Consider the following 16,395-nt stretch of genomic DNA (forward strand, 5'->3'; position numbering starts at 1 on the left):
TCTCAGCTGCCTTTCATTCTGTTGATAGTGTTGTTTGATGCAGAAAGTTTTTAATTTTCATGCAGTTCAATTTATCTATTTTTTGTTGTTGCTGTTGCCATATCCAAGAAATCACTGCCAAATCCAATGTAATGAAGCTTCTCCCTATGTTTTCTTCTAAAAGTTTAATACTTTTAGTTCTTAAGTTTCAGTCTTTGACCCAGTTGGGTTATTTTTTGTATAGGGTATAATGTAAGGGTCCAACTTCTCTATTTTGCAGGTGAATACCCAATTTTCCCAACACCGTTTGTTGAAAAGACTGTCCTGTCTTTGGGGGGTAGTAACCATTCTTCTTTGAGTTTGATAGCTTTTGTTCCCCTAAACACAGATTCCATGTAGCTCTCGGTAGATTTATGTCCCTGTTGCAGGTGTGACTGTGTTTTTTAACCTTTGGGATCTTCTCCTACTCCCTGCAATCACAGGAACCAAATATAGAGTAAATTTTAGGTTGTCTGGTCAGTACCTGGGGTAAAATTTATAGTTAAAATTAGTCTTTAAAATTCTTATATCACCCAACGATTACATCGAGTAACCCCTCTCAGTAACACAGAGCTGGTTCCACCTCCTGTGTCATAACTGACTGCTGGGGGGGGGCGAGGGGGGGTGGGTTAGGAGGGGAGGACCGGTGATATTGAGCATCAGGTGCAGAGCCATTTTTATTTCTAAAAATATGAATCTATACCAATAAAATCACTTCCAGGATGGCAAGATGCTCATAAGGTGTGCTCCCTGGATACAGAGGCCATCTGTGGGAGCAGCAGAGCTCTTGCTTGCCCGTCTGCCAGGTGGCTGGTGTGCTGTTGTTACCAGAAGGATGTTTTATCCCACTCTGCAGGTGCAAGAGGTTTAAGCGTGCCAGTTAAGAAGCATCTAGTGTGACTCCACTAGGAGCCACAGGTGTGGGTCCCAGGCTTGTGGAGTTCAGAATCACTCCTGGTCTACCCTTGTCCTGCTTCTCTTTGGGGAGACCTTGGCCTTCCGACCCCGGTGTGGCTTTGGCCTCAGATCCTCTCCCTGTGGTTTGGCTTCTGGATGGCCAGAGCTCTTTCGTTCTTGGGTTGTTATCTGTTGAGACTTGGTTTGCTTTCAGATTAACTTCTCGGTTTGGCCTGATGAACTGTTGGGCTGCCCGGCTCCCACCCGTGTGTGCCAGGCTGCGGCGGGGCAAGGTCTTACCTCCCCCTTGGCTAAGAAGCCCATTCTGGAGGGTTCTCAGACTATAGACTTTGCCACATTGACCCTGGATGCAACTTGGTTTCTCAGGGCTGATCTCCTTTGGGGACATCCTAGTCTCTCCTGTGGAAGAAAACTTCCCAAATCCCTTCTGACATTCCACCTGGGTCTCACTGCCCACCCGGTTCAGTCTGGCCCTAACAAGGCTCCTCCTGCCAATAGGAGGGTCTACAGCATGTGCTCTCTGGTCAGGCCGTGGGTGGGGCTGGTCTGTAGGGATCCAATCACAGGCAAGCGGGTGGGAGTGCTCACCTACTGCGGGCGCAGCTTCCGCTCCCACGCCACATCACGGCAGAGGGGGCGGAGCATCTCTGCACACGTGGCCTGCCCCTCCACCGTCAACTGCGTGTTGGAGGCGGAGCTTCTTACACACGGCCCTGAGCTGAGGTGTAGGGCCGCCATTTTGCACCAGGCTTCCTGGTCGGAGGTGTGTGGCACGAGGTCTCTGCACGTGGTGCCTGGGTAGCCAGCCGACTAGACTCAGCACAGGGGAAACAAGGTCAGATTCTTATTTCATCACCCAGGTTCTATTTTATTTCCTGGGAGTTGTGAAGGGGCTTTGCCAGTGACGACCTGAGTGGACCCTCCGCGGCCCCCGACGGCACTTCTTGTGTTGGGGGTTCTGTTTCCCATTGTCGTGGTATAGCTCGTGTGTCCACTTGTGAAAGGTCCAGTAGGCCTCAGGGGGACTCTGCACTGGGGAGTTGGCCTTCCCAGGGCCACCCATGTCTGGAGGTTCTGGGCTGATCATCTATCTCATGCCTCCTGGAACTCCGAGGGCGTCTCGTCAGCAGGTTCGCGGTAAAAAGCCAAACTCAGCAAACCAGTCATAGCAGTCGTCTCCACGAGGGCCTTCTATCCACATGTGTCCGCCCCCGGCGTTTGGGAGGGGGCGGAGGGAGGCGGGCACCCGTGGTTCCTGCCCGTCCCCAGCGCCCAGACTTCCCAGGGGGGTGGCGCGGCTCACGAGGGGCTGTTCCCGTGCACGGTGGACAGACACAGGCTCTTGTTCAAGACCCTTGGAGGGAACCGTTGAAATCCCCGACTTGTGGTCAGTGGGAGGAGATCCAGAAAGCTCAAGTGGTTTACCTGAGGACATAGGGACCCGCAGCCAGTGGCTGGCCGTCCCTGCCCTGCCTGGTCCCAAGCTCGTCTTCTCACGCCCCACCACACAGGTGTCTGGCAAAATGCTGAAGTAGGAAAATCTCTTCTCTGCTGCTTTCAGCACTCCCCGACCTCCCCCTCACTCCATCCATGAAGCTGCAGCTCACTCCAGGGCCTCCTTTGGCCCTGGGCTCTTGGGTAGAATCCTAAATTACAGTTCATCCTCCTAATTTTTCTCCTCTTTCTGAAATAATTGGTCCCGGGGCCATCCCGGCACTCTAGGGCTGGACTGGGTCATTCATAGAGCAAAAGGGCTGCAGTGTCAATAGGAGATAATGACTCCAGACAGCTTCCCTTTTATTAAAGTGCTTGCACTTTAACAAAACCCTAGCTCTGAGGACTGTTGGGAGGAATTCAAGGTACGTAACAGCCCTGGAATGGAAAATATTTTTGCCTGGGGCTCGTTGATATCCTACAGATCTATGGTCACATAGCAGAGACCAGTGCCAATGGGCGGGGACCACAGTGCTGATGGTCTGTGGTGGGGAGAGGGAAGCCATCCTCTCTTTTTTGACTCCCTTTCCCTAAGTACTGTGATGAGATGGAAGGACTCTGGTCAGCACTCTAAGCACTTTGATAAGATCAGAGACATTGACATCACCTTTAAGGAGCCAAACAGGAAGGCAGGGTGACAGAGCAGCGGGAGACCATCCTGGAACAGGCAGATGGGGTTTAAATCTGAGATCTGCCTATGCTCTAGACCAGTGGTCCCCATCCCTTTTTGGCACCAGGGGCTGATTTTGTGGAAGATAGTTTTTCCACAGACCAGGGGTGGGGTGGGGTGGTTTCAGGGTGTTTCAAGTGTATTGCATTTATTGTTGTTCTTTATTTGTAATCTGATGCCACCACTGATCTGATAGGAGGTGCTGTCGTTGGCCTGGAGGTTGGGGACCCCTGCCCTGGACAGCCACCGCCCTCTCTGGGCCTTAGTTCCATAAGACAGGGATACTACTACTTCACAGGTCTGCAAGATTAAGGGATTCTTGGCTCAGAGGTTAAAGCGTCTGCCCGCTATGCAGGAGACCTGGGTTCGATTCCTGGGTCTGGAAGATCCCCTGGAGAAGGAAATGGCAACCCACTCCAGTATTCTTGCCTGGAGAGTCCCATGGACAGAGGAGCCTGGTGGGCTGCAGTCCACAGGGTCGCAAAGAGTCAGACATGACTGAGCGACTTCACTTTCACTCTCTTTTGCATGATTAGTTACAGGTATCCTGGAAGAATGCCCAGCAAATGGTGTCTCAGAAAGTGCCAAATGCCAGTGCACTGTCCACCTTTTGTGTTAATGTATGTTACAGACTATTTGAGGTCCCCCCAGATTCACATGTTGAAACCCTAATCCCTAATGAGATAATGAGGTGGTATTTGGAGTGGGGCCTTGAGGGGGTAATTAAGTTGAGAGCAAGGACCTCGTGATTGGATTCATGCTCTTATAAGAACAGGCAGGAAAGAACTAGCTGCTTGTCTCTGCTCTTCACTAGGTGAGGGCTCAGCGGGAAGATGAGGACAAGAGCTCGTGGAACACTGGATCTGCCGGACCTTGATCTTGGATGTCCAGCCCCCAGAGCTGTGAAAAGTAAGTGTCTGGTCTCAGCCTCGCTGTCTGTGGTATATCTGTTATGGTGCCTGTACTGATGAGGATGGTGTTTTGGCACAGTTTCAAAAGTCCTCGCAACATAGTTGACCTTCTGGAGTTCTTTCCTTGTTTTTCCCAGTTAAAATAATTCCTTGAGTGCCGCCGCCTCCTTCTGTCACATCTTAGCCAGACATCAGTTTTGGGGAAGTAGGCCAGGTCTTCTTTTCTGGAGTGGTGATATAGGACTCGTCCTGCCTGGGCCTCGTTCTCACCCTGAAGTGGTGGTTCTGACCTAGATGATGGCAGAGTTGTTACAGGTGTGAGAACAAGACCTTTGTGGGCCTTGCGATGGGAGGGGGCTGCACCTGGGCTTGTCCATCCAGACATACATTGAGAACCAGATGGAGCGACTGTATCAGCCAGGAAGGGTGGCCACCATCCCTGTGTCATGTGCATGGGCAGGTGGGAGTCAGTCCGTTGTCATCAGGTGAGATCACCTGAGAATCCTTAAGATGCAGCCGGCAGAGAGTGCCACAGAGCCAGCAGCCTCCCTCTTGGGCAGTTCTAGTCACATGTGCCTCCTGGCAGTGAGTGGACATGAGCCATAGTAGGACATGGGGCCAGAGTCCCTGGACAGGTGTTTCTAGCTAGGCCTCAAGAAAAACAGCAAAGGAAGAGTGGAGATGATGTCTCCTCCTGACAGATAGGGGCCCTCCCTGGGAGCCCAGAACCTTGGAGCTGGGCAGCAGGGTTTTGGGGAGATGGTGGGAAAAGCAGTCAGGAGCTGTCTCCTTGCTGCAGGTGGCTGGAAGGCACAAGGCAGCGTGCAGGAGGCAGAAGTGCCAGCAGGAAGGAGTGATAGGGCTTTAAGGGAGTTCTGTAGTTTGTAAGCAGCCTGACAGCAGGTAAGCCTAGAAAGTCCAAGTGCCACTGACAGGGAAGCCTGGGCTGGTGTGACGACCAGGGAAGCAGGGGTTCCATTCCCACCATTAGTGAGTTCTTTACGAGGCTGTTCCTAACATGTGGCAGCATGGACAAATCTCAGAAACATGTTGAATGAAAGAAGGAAGATAGAACAGTACGTGTGGTGTGATACCATTTATGATGAAGGTCAAGAAGAGACAAATCTAGGCTATCAGAAGTGTGTGCCACTGACTGGTCTGATGGGAATGTTCCCCATCTCTATGAGATGGGCATTACCTGGGTGTAAAACTCAATAGACAGTACACTTAAAATCAGTGTGTTTTACTGATTTGAATTATGCCCCAGGAAATCAATAAATACACAGATATGTCCAGTTGTACAGAGCATTGTGCTGGTTGTCTGTAAGCTACAAGAATAAATCAAATAAGAATCTACCCTAAGGAAGTAGGAAACAGATAATTGTGTAGACAAGATAACAGACGTGGTCCCCACAAGTCATTGTACAGGATATCCAGGACTTCCCTGGCGGTCTAGTGGTTAAGACTTCAGGCTTCCACTGCAGGGGGCACAAGTTTGATCCCTGGTTGGGGAACTAAGATCCCACAAGCCACTGGGCATGGACAAAAGAAAAAAATGCATGGGGCACTCACCTGGGCCCATACCACTTGTGGTGAGCCCTGTATACATTTCCCCAACTGGAGCCAGTGTTGAGGCTGGACTGGCCCTTATGGTTCTTTTTTTTTTTTTTTTAATTAAAAAAAAAGCTGGTAATACTATCCCTAAGAGAGGTAAGTACAAAATGGTGTCAGAGAAGGAGGATGACTTCCGTCATGGGGAGCTTCATAGAGGAGGCAGCATTTGAGCTGGACTTGGAAGGAGTTGGGCAAGAACATTCTGGGTGGAAGCAGCAGCAGAATAAAGGCAGAGTGAGAGAATGTCTAGGAAACTGTAGATTGTTCCCTTTGGTTGAGACATAGGTCATAAGATGGGAACAATGGAAAAGAAAGATTAGGAAGTGGAGAAGCAGGAAGGATCCATTTGTATAGTGTCTTGAATGTCAGGCAAGAGTATAGATTTTATTAGTAAGCAACTAAGAGGTTTTTATTTTTGGATTGCTGTTTTGTTTTTTTTTATACAATTTTAAAGGTTATTCTCCATTTATAGTCTTTACAAAATGTTGGCTGTATTGCAGCATTGTACAATACGTCCATGAGCCTGTCTTACCCTTGATAGTTTGTACTTCCTGCTCCCCTACCCCTAGATTGCCTGACTGCCAGTAACCGCTAGTTTGTTTTCTGTTTGTGAGCCTGCTTCTTGTTTTATTCACTAGTTTGTTGTATTTTTTAGATTCCGCATATAAGTGATATCATACAGCGCTTGTTTTTCTTTGACTTATTTCACTTAGCACAGTGCCCTCCAAGTCCATCCACGCTAATGGCAAAATTTTTGTTCTTTTTAATGGCGAGTAGTATTCCCTTGTGAATATATATATTATATATATATATAATACATAGTATTATTCATTTGTTGATGGACATTTAGATATTTCCATGTCTTGGCAATTGTAAATAATGCAGCTGTGAACATTGGAGTGCATGTATCTTTTCAAATTAGTGTTTTTGGTATTTTGGGGATAGATACGCAGAAGTAGAACTGCTGGGTCGTACGGTAGTTCTACTTTTAACTTTTTGAGAAATGTTCATGCTGTTTTTCACTGTAGCTGCACCAATTTACATTCCTGTCAACAGTGTACAAGGGTTCCTTTTTTTTTCCCTACATCCTTGGCAGCATTGTTATTGTGGACTTTTTGATGATACCTATTCTGACAGATGGGAGGTGATATCTCATTGCGGTGTGGATTTGCATTTCCCTAATGATTAGCGATGCTGAGCATCTTTTCATGAACCTGTTGGCCATCTGCATTTCCAGCTGAAGGGTTTTCAACAGAGATGTGACACTGGTGCAGTGTGCAGGTTAGATCTTGGGGAGGCGTCACTGTGGCTGCTTTTGTGGCCATCTAGTGCCTTGCTACCCAAAGAATGATCCGTGACCAGCAGCACTGGCATCGCCTGGGAGCTTGTTAGAAAGGCCCACTATCCAGTCAGTCACCAAATGAATCAGACTCTGCATTTTAATAAGATCCCTGGGTAATCATCAAAGTTTTAAAAAGCACTGGTCTACATGTTAGATAATCGAATCATGGTCTTGGGTGGGAACAGAGTGGGAGGGTCTGAATCAGTCCTTTGTTACCTGAAATCCTGAGCACAGTAGGGGAGTGTATGTATAGATATTGGATCTTTACATTGTTTTCTGAAGTGACTGGAAGAACGGTTCATTTTTGGAGGCTGGGGAAGAGCAAACAAAATTCAGGGTAAAAAATCCAAAGCAGAAATACTGTGCTGCTCTGTTTCACTGGCATCTTACAGTGAAAGCCTCTGTGGCTTAGTAATGGGAAAATCAATATGCTTGTACCACGGAGAGTGGAAGCCAGATTATTTCATTTGAATAATTTATCATCCGCTTGCATTAAAAATGGAAAACTTGCCAACTATTGAGGTTTTTAAAAGGTTATGGTCCCTTTCTATCCCTTCCTGGCTGCCATTTTAGTCTGACTCTCCATATGCTTTGCCAAACTTGATCAAACAAAAAGCATGGAGAAGGAAATGGCCACCCATTCCAGTATTCTTACCTGGAAAAGTCCATGGACAGAGGAGCCTGGCGGGCTACAGTCCATGGGGTTACATGACTGAGCATGCGTGCATGAGGTGGAGGGAGATGGGTTGGTAGCAATAAACTGGTAGAACTAAAAAAACAAAACAAAAAGCAGCTTTCTCCTCTGAATTCTCCTGCTTTGGATCCCTCCCTGGCCAGCACCAGAGTCTTGACTTGTTAGTGAAGAAGTGAGAGGCAAGGGAAAGGTAGGCCTGCTCCCCTCAAAGACCAGCTCCCTTCTTCCTTCACTGGCGTGGTGGGAGTCAGCCTCACCGGGAGTCTCACATTACCTCCCTGTGAGTGATGGAGAAAAGATGGAAGGGGAAAAGAAGATTGGGCCACTCTGAACACACTAAGAACTCAGTGGAGGTGTGAGGATCTACCTTTTCCACCCTAACCAGACACACAGGAAATATATGGAGACAGGTCATGTTCTCCTCGACCCCAAATCTAACATCAGGTCTCAGGGAATGCTCCCAAGGAAGTCGTGAAATAAACAGCAGCAACCAGCAGTGCTGAGTACAGACTCCCAGGCCATCCTCCAATGAGTGTTAGCAGGTGTGCTTTAGTCACTGGGTTGGGTGCAACAGAAACCCAGTTCAGCAGAGAGAAGAGCTCACTGGAGGCAGGACCCCTTGTCTATAGTCAGCCCAGTGTTGTACTCTTCTGCAGACAGGTTGCATGACTGATGAATTATTTCATTGATTTAAGCCTCAGTTTCTCATTTGCACAGTATGGATTAAAAAATGCCACAATATAGGGATATGGACAGAACCACCGAGATGGGGTTCTACCACAGTTAGCACCTGAGGCCACTGGCAGACTTCTGGCCCATAAGAGCATCTGCAGAGCCCACGAGACCCTCAGATAAATGCCAGGAGGAGCCCATTCCTCTTGTACCAAGAAGAAAATAGGCCTCCATCTTATTCCAGGAGTGGGTTGAGAGTTTTGGGTGAAGAACATGGGAATGGACTAAATTTATTGAGTATCTTTTAAATTTTTACAGAATTTTATGTTGGAGTATAGTTGACTTACAATGTTGTGTTAGTTTCAGGTGTACAGCAGAGTGATTTAGTTATGTATCTATTCTTTTTCAGATTCTGTTCCCATCTAGGTTATTACAGAATACTGAGAGTTCCCTGTGCTGTATATCAGGTCCTGTTGGTTATCTGTTTTGTGCGTAGTAGTATGTGTATGTTCAGCCCAACCTCCTGATTTATCCTTCCCCCCTTTCCCCTTTGGTAACCATACGTATGTTTTCTGTGTCTGTGATTCTTGTTCTGTTTTGTAAATAAGTTCATTTCTATCGTATTTGAGATTCCTCATGTATGTGATAGCATATGATGTTGTATTTCTTTTCTCCGGCTTACTTCACTTAGCATGATAATCTCTAGGTCCCTCCATGTTGCTGAGATGGCATTATTTCATTCTTTTCTATGGCTGAGTGATGCTCCAGTATATATATGTACCACGTCTTCTTTATTCATTCGTCTGTCAGTGGACATCTAGGCTGCTTCCATGTCCTGGCTATTGTACATAGTGCTGCAGTGAACACTGGGGTGCATGTATCTTTTGGAATTTTGGTTTTTTCCAGATAAATGCCAGGAGGGGGATTGCAGGATCATGTTTTATTTTTAGTTTTTTAAGGAACTTTCATACTGTTTTCCATAGTGGCTTCAGTTTACATTTCTACAATGTTGTGGAAGGGTTTCTTTTTCTCCATACCCTCTCCAGCATCTACTGTTTTATTTTGAATGTATCTTTAGGGAAGGTGTTCTTTTCTGTATCCCAGCCAATCAAACACCATGGTCCCCAGAACACTAAGAAAGTCAAGCATAGATCTGGTGCAGGCAGAGCAGGCTTCACCAGAAGCCCAGGGCATGGACCCTGACCTCCCAGCCCCTCAGCCCCTGCTGAGGCTCCCTCAGCAGCTCTTTCCTTGTGGATTATGGATAAAGCAAAGAGAAGGTTCTATTGTCCTCATTCATGTTACTCGGGTTAGAACCTCCCCAGGAAAAAGAGAGAAAAGTGATTCCAAGACTCTTACTTCCTACATTTGATAAGTTGCTAATCTAAACCATCTCTAAAAATTTTTCAAAAGTTAAAATTCCAGAACTGTCTCAGAACTATTACACATTTTCTGGTCTGTGTTAGAATGTGCAGAAACTACCTCCAGTGTCAGCAAAAGAAGAATCTTTCCAAGAATTGTTGTTCAGTCACTAACTTGTGTCCAACTCTTTGTGACCGCATGAACTGCAGGACACCAGGCTTCCCTGTCCTTCACTGTCTTCCAGAGTTTGCTTAAATGCATATCCATTGAGCTGGTGATGCCATCCAACCATCTCATCCTCTGTTGGCCCTTCTCCTGCCCTCCGTCTTTTCCAGTATCAGGGTCTTTTCCAGTGTGCTGGCTCTCTGTATCAGGTGGCCAAAGTATTGGAGCTTCAGCATCAGTCCTTCCAATGAATATTCAGGGTTGATTTCTTTTAGGATTGACTGGTTGGATTTCCTTGCTGTCCAAGGGACTCTCAAGTCTTCTTCAGCACCAAAATTTGAAAGCATCAATTATTCGGCACTCAGCTTTCCTTATGGTACAACTCTCACATCCATACATGACTACTGGAAAACCCGTAGCTTTGACTGTATGGACCTTTGTCGCCAAAGTGATGTCTCTGCTTTTTAATACACTGTCTAGGTTTGTCTTTGCCTTTCTTCCAAGAAGCAAGGGTTTTTTAATTTCATGACTGCAGTCACCATCCGCAATAATTTTGGAGCCCAAGAAAATAAAATCTGTCACCGTTTTCACTTTTTCCCCATGCATTTGCCATGAAGTGATGGGACCCAATGCCGTGATCTTAGTTTTTTGAATGTTGAATTTTAAGCCAGCTTTTTGACTCTGCTCTTTCCCTCTCATCAAGAGGCTCTTTAGTTCCTCTTAGCTTTCTCTCATTAGAGTGGTATCATCTACATATCTGAGGTTGTTTATATTTCTCCTGGCAGTCTTGATTCCAGCTTGTGATTCATCCAGCTTGGTATTTCCCATGATGTACTCTGCATATAAGTTAAATAAGCAGGATGACAGTATGCAGCCTTGTCATACTCCTTTCCCAATTTGGAACCAGTCAATTGTTCCATGTCATGTCTGGTTCTAACTATTGCTTCTTGACCTACATATAGATTTCTCAGGAGGCAGGTAAGGTGGTCTGGTGCTCCCATCTCTAAGAATCTTCCACAGTTTGCTGTGATCCACACAGTCAAAGGCTTTAGCGTAGTCAGTGAAGCAGAAGTAGATGTTTTTCTGGAATGCACTTGCTTTTTCTGTGATCTAGTGAATGTTGGCAATTTGATCTCTGGTTCCTCTGCCTTTTCTAAATCCAGATTGTACATCTGGAAGTTCTTGGTTCAGGCACTGCTGAAGCCTAGCTTGAAGGATTTTGAGCATTACCTTTGTAGCAAGTGAAATGGGCACATTGTATGACACCTTGAACTTTTTTTAAACTTTCTGAGAATATATTGGTTAAAAGAAGTTTATATTCTTTTGGGGGAACCTGAAAGATACAGTTTTGATGAGAAATAAGCTTGACCTAGAAAGTTGATTTTTCCTCTTCATATGGTCACATTTTTGCTTGTGAATTTATGATGTCTGCCTGCATTTCTGTTTCTGTGTGTATTTATTCATCCCCTCAGTAAATAGTTTGCATGCGCAGTGCCTGTGGAGGTGGGAGCACGAACGATAGATACGGCCCCCTCCCTCAGGGCGCTTGTGCAGGAATTCAGGCCGTCCTCCTGGTCCTGACCGCCTGAGTCCACCGTTTGCTGGTCAGGAGAAATTTAAAGCACTTTAATACCTCAATGGGCTTCCCTGGTGGCTCAGCGGTAAAGAATTCACCTGCCAAAGTAGGAGACACGAGTTTGATCCCTGGGTGGGTAAGATCCCCTGGAGAAGGAAATGGCAACCCACTGCGTTATTCTTGCCTGGGGAAATCGCTGGGAAAGAGTCGAACATGACTTAGTAACTAACAGCAGCAGTACCTGGATGACTCCTCATGTCATCTTCACTGTCAGTCCCGCTCTGACCTTGAGTGCTGATTTCAGTAAACAGGAGCTCCCCTTCACTCGCAGATGGCAGGTGGACCTCGTGGTGTGAGCCCTGGGACTGGACAGGCAGGACTGCAGCCATGGCTCAGCTCCTTACCAGCTGTGGGGTGAGACTTTGGATAGGTTACGGAAGTAACCTATCTAAGCTGTAGTGTCTTGGCTGTGAAATGGATTTGTTGGGAGGCCTTCATGAACTGACTTCTGAGAAGTGCTGGGTTCACGGCCTCGAATGATGAGTGTCTGATAAATGATGGCTGTTGTTGTTATTATCCCGTCTTTATTTAACTGGTCCAGTCCTTTAATCTGGGTGCTTGAGTCTCTGCCCTAGTATCTTGGCCTATCTGAAACTAGAATCTTGCCTGACTCATGCAACAAAAATTTCCCCATCAGTTTACATTGTGAAATGTTTATGCATAAAGAAAGGCTGAAGGATTTTAGTGACCACGTATCTACCATCTACCTAGACTTTGCTATTAATACTTTACCATTCTTGTTTTTTTTTCATCATCCCTCTTCCCATCTATCAATTTATTTACATTTTTGGATGCATCTATGCTTTTTTTCTTTTGAGATAAGACTTAATAATTAATGCAACATTCAGATCTTTGTGGTTGTCATTTGTTGGGTTTTACTAACTGCCTACATAATGAAAGTGAAAGTTGCTCAGTTGTGTCTGACTCTCTGCGACCCCATGGAATTCTCTAGGCCAGAATACTGGAGTGGGTAGCCTTTCTCTTCTCCAGTGGATCTTCCCGACCCAGGAATCAAACTGGGGTCTCCTGCATTGCAGGCGGGTTCTTTACCAACTGAGCTATGAGGGAAATGTAACCCAAACTCCCATCTTGTCAGGGCATTCACATACTGCACAAAGTCCCCTCATGCTCTTTCCCATGGTTCCCAGCTGTTCCCCCCCAGAGGTAACACTGATCTGATACTTTTTTATATTGTAGAGTTTTATTTTTTGATGGATCCTTCTCTTTTCATTCAGTAGTTTTTTTTGCCTGCTCTGGGATTTCAAATAAATGGGATCATTCAGTATGCACAGCAGCAGGACATGTTCTTTTTGGTCTGACTTCTTTCACTCAGCTTGGTGTTTTTGAGTCATTCATGTGTTTTGTATAGCTCGAGTTTGTTTCTTTTTCTTGCTGAGAACTGTCACATTGTGTGAACATACTGCATACCTTTGTGTAACCATCTCCCTGCTGATGGATAGTTTCCAGTTTTGGAAACATAAAAGTTTCCACTTTTGGATATTACCAGTATGCTCAGTCTTTCATAGGTCTTTTGTAGATGTGTTTAATTTCATTGGATAAATGCCTGGAATGGAATTGCTGGGCCATAGGGCAGGTGTCTGTTTAGTCTTAACAAGAAACTACTAGCTACCACTCTACACCCTCCAACAATACATGAGGTCTAGTTGCTTCACTTCCTCCCCAGCGTTTGGTGTTAGTGAGTTTGATTTTACTCATCTTGGTACCTGTGTAGTGCTATCTCTTTTGGTATTAATTATTTGCATCTCCTTGACAACTAGTGGTATTGAATAATAAATGTTTGCCTATTCTCAAGTCATAAAGATGTGTATTTTACCCTGAAAGCTTATTGCATTAACATTGTCTGTATATTGGGAAGTAGTTGAGGTTTATCTTTCTTGTATGAGTATCCAGTTGTTTCTATACCATTTGTTGTAAAGACTTTCCTTTCTCCTTTGCATTGCTTTGGCACCTTTGTCAAAAGTAAAACGAACATTGGCCTCTGTCCAAGATGGTGTGACTGGCACCAGATTTATCAGAGGTGTAAAACGCTAGGGAAACGATGGTTCCCATGTTGGACAAGAGGCAGCACAGGAAAGGCAGCCCTGTATGAGGGGAGATGAGGGAAGTGAGCCCACAACAGCTTCCACTGACCACCTGGAGGGTGTCCAAGCTGCAGCACAGGGAGGGCCCAGACAGGGCCTGGTGGTCTCTCCCTTAATTGAGGAGTCAGAGGAGAGGGAAGGTGAAGGCAGCCACAGTTTCCAAGGCAGAATGCCAAGGAGGGGAGAGGGGCTCTGGGAGATGCAGAGGGACCGGAGGTGGGGCTGCACTGGCCAGCCGTGGGGCAGCCTGCATCATCAGCGCAGGTCGGCTTTGGGTTTGTGGTTCCCCGGAGGCTGCACTGCTCTGCCCTCCAGCACTGGTCTGCTGGCACTTGTGCATCCTGTGAGGTCTGTGGTGTTGGGGTTTCCTTGGTGTCCCTCCTCCACTTGCTCCATCGAGCCCCAGAGGTTTGCCTTGGGGTGGGGTGCCCTCTCTCCAAGACTACTGCGGCTCCATACCCCATGTTAGGCTTGTAGGGGGAGGTGGGCGCTCTCTGTCCCTCTGGTCCTTCCTCTGCGTTGGGCAGGTCTTCTGCTCAGCCACCATCTTGTGCCCAGGCATCTGGTTACTCTAAATTGTGCTGAGGCCAAACTTAGGAGTTTGTTTAATTGTAAACCAACTATCCTCCAATTAAAAATAGTAATAAAAAAGGATTCATTCAACGTTTTAGCTGCTTTCTGAGAATGCCCTGCTTTCCGTGGCAGATGTCTTCCCTCCACCAAAGGTGATCAGCAGCGTGTGCTGTCCTTCCTTGGGGATCTTGTCACTCTAGAATTATGTTCACCTCTTTGATGGGCTCCAGAGAAGCTGTTGTATCTTAGTGTGTCTGGCTTTTTCCTATTGTTGGGGCCGAAGCTGAGCTCTCTCTCAATGAGTAGGGTGGAGTCCTCTTTACTCATTTTAACAAACTCTTACCAAGAGCCTTGCTTCCCAGGTTGTGCTCGTGCAGAGGGGAGAAAGGCATGGTCTCTGTTGTCTGCTCACGGAGGATCTAGTATACTGGGTGAGTGTTGGTCCCAGCAGAATGTGTTCCCTGCTGGCGTGATGACAATGTTGGAAACAGAGGAGCCAGCACCGGAGCCTGTGGGGCTGTCAGAGCCAGCGTCTCACCTCATGGCCGAGCAGTGGCTTCCAGGAGGGCAGAGGGGGCGAGCACGCCCTGGACAGAGGAAGCACCCTGCCTGAAGGCACCAAGGGATGTAAGGGCGTGGCTGTCCTTGGGGGCCCTAGCCCCGAGTCCCAGGTTTACTTACTGCGGAAGTTCCCTGACGGTCACTGCCTCAGAGACCAGGCCTTTCTTGGGTGCCACCCAGCTGTCTTGATTTTCTACCAGACAGCACCTCACACATGTGTGCAGGCAAGTGGGCCTCCCTGGGCTCCCACTGTCCTCGTCACAGCCTGGTCCACACTCCTGTGCTGTGCCAGCCCCGCGTCCTTCTCATCATCCCACCAGACTGCATGCCTCTCAGGGGCAGTGAGGGTGTTCCCACCCCTCCATCCACAGTGCCCAGCCAGTGCCTGCCTTGGCACAAGCCCAGAAAGTGTCAGGTAAACTGGAATCAAATACCTTTCCTATACATCCTGTCAGGATGATTGGACCCCTCTCTAGCTCTTTGGGTCTGAATGGTGCTCCTGCCAAAAAAGTGCAACGTCTAGTGGGTTGACATACAGATTCTGGGGTCGTTTATTTTCAGTTGAAGAGAGGAGATCATTTACTCCATCCAACTTCCTTCTGGGACCCAGGCCTTGTCTTTTCTAATTGTTACCTTTTAGTGAGCTAAACTGTTCATCCACTCCCTCGCCCAGTGACGCTCTAATTCTGGCACTCACTGTGTAATCTGGAATGATCTCTCAGCTTCTACCTAGGAGGGTAAGGAATTGCTTGCTCTGCAGCACGGGTTCCATTTGTGGTTTTGCAGCGAGCAGGTAACTTAGGCTTAAACTGAGGAAACAATAGAGACAAATGTGACAAATGTTTTCAAATGTGACATTCTTTCCCATGGGAAATACTCTCAAATATGTTTGTTTCTGCCTTTTGCTTTCCTCTGCTCCTTGCCTCTTGCCAGCAGAAAAATGTCATATTTTTCCAGAACGTAGCTCACTCTTGAGTACATGGGAGAGAAAGATAACTTGAGATAAAAAATACTACAATTTTCAAACTAGAAGTTAATTGTGGAGAAGTTTAGGTTATCAGGTGAAATGTAAAAGATAGTTTCTCTGTGTATGCACAGTTCAGTAATTCCTCAGATGTTTACGATAAGTAAAGCAGCAGTTATTTATAGTGAGACTTTATTGATAGTTGTGGTTGCAGAGCTGAAGGAGAAAAGAGATCTGGGGTGGGAAGGCACGGAAATGGCTCCAGAGAAGTAACAGCGAAGCGAGTTCTTGGAGGTGGAGGGAGTGCCGACGGAGGCCGGCCTTCCGGAGAACGAGCAGCGGGTGCTGGGGCACTGGGCTCACTGGTGCGTCAAGTCTAATCTTCCAGCTGTAGCTAAAGCCCATTTTCTTTATGTCTCCCACTCTATGTCCTCTGTATTTTCCCTTTATTTTTATTTATTTATTTTTTTTTTTATTTATTTTTTTTTTAATTTTATTTTATTTTTAAACTTTACATAACTGTATTAGATTTGCCTAATATCAAAATGAATCCGCCACAGGTTTACATGTGTTCCCCATCCTGAACCCTCCTCCCTCCTCCCTCCCCATTCCATCCCTCTGGGTCGTCCCAGTGCACCAGCCCCAAGCATCCAGTATCGTGCATCGAACCTGGACTGGCAACTCATTTCATACATGATA

At 46.7% G+C, this 16,395-nt stretch overlaps 1 long non-coding RNA gene across 4 annotated transcripts in view; it reads left to right on the forward strand.

The window, feature by feature from the left end:
• Positions 1-898: 898 nt before the first annotated feature.
• Positions 899-16,395, forward strand: part of LOC112581451 — an 84,395-nt gene continuing 68,898 nt past the window's right edge. For 3 of the 4 annotated variants that reach the window (XR_006547721.2, XR_003106024.3, XR_006547720.2), the window contains exons 1-2: positions 899-1,771; positions 3,915-4,009. This is a non-coding gene — a long non-coding RNA (uncharacterized LOC112581451). The remainder of the gene's footprint in view (positions 1,772-3,914; positions 4,010-16,395) is intronic. The other variant, XR_006547719.2, reaches the window with a different exon arrangement.

This window comes from Bubalus bubalis, chromosome 22, assembly GCF_019923935.1.
Source record: "Bubalus bubalis isolate 160015118507 breed Murrah chromosome 22, NDDB_SH_1, whole genome shotgun sequence".
Lineage (NCBI taxonomy): Eukaryota > Metazoa > Chordata > Mammalia > Artiodactyla > Bovidae > Bubalus > Bubalus bubalis.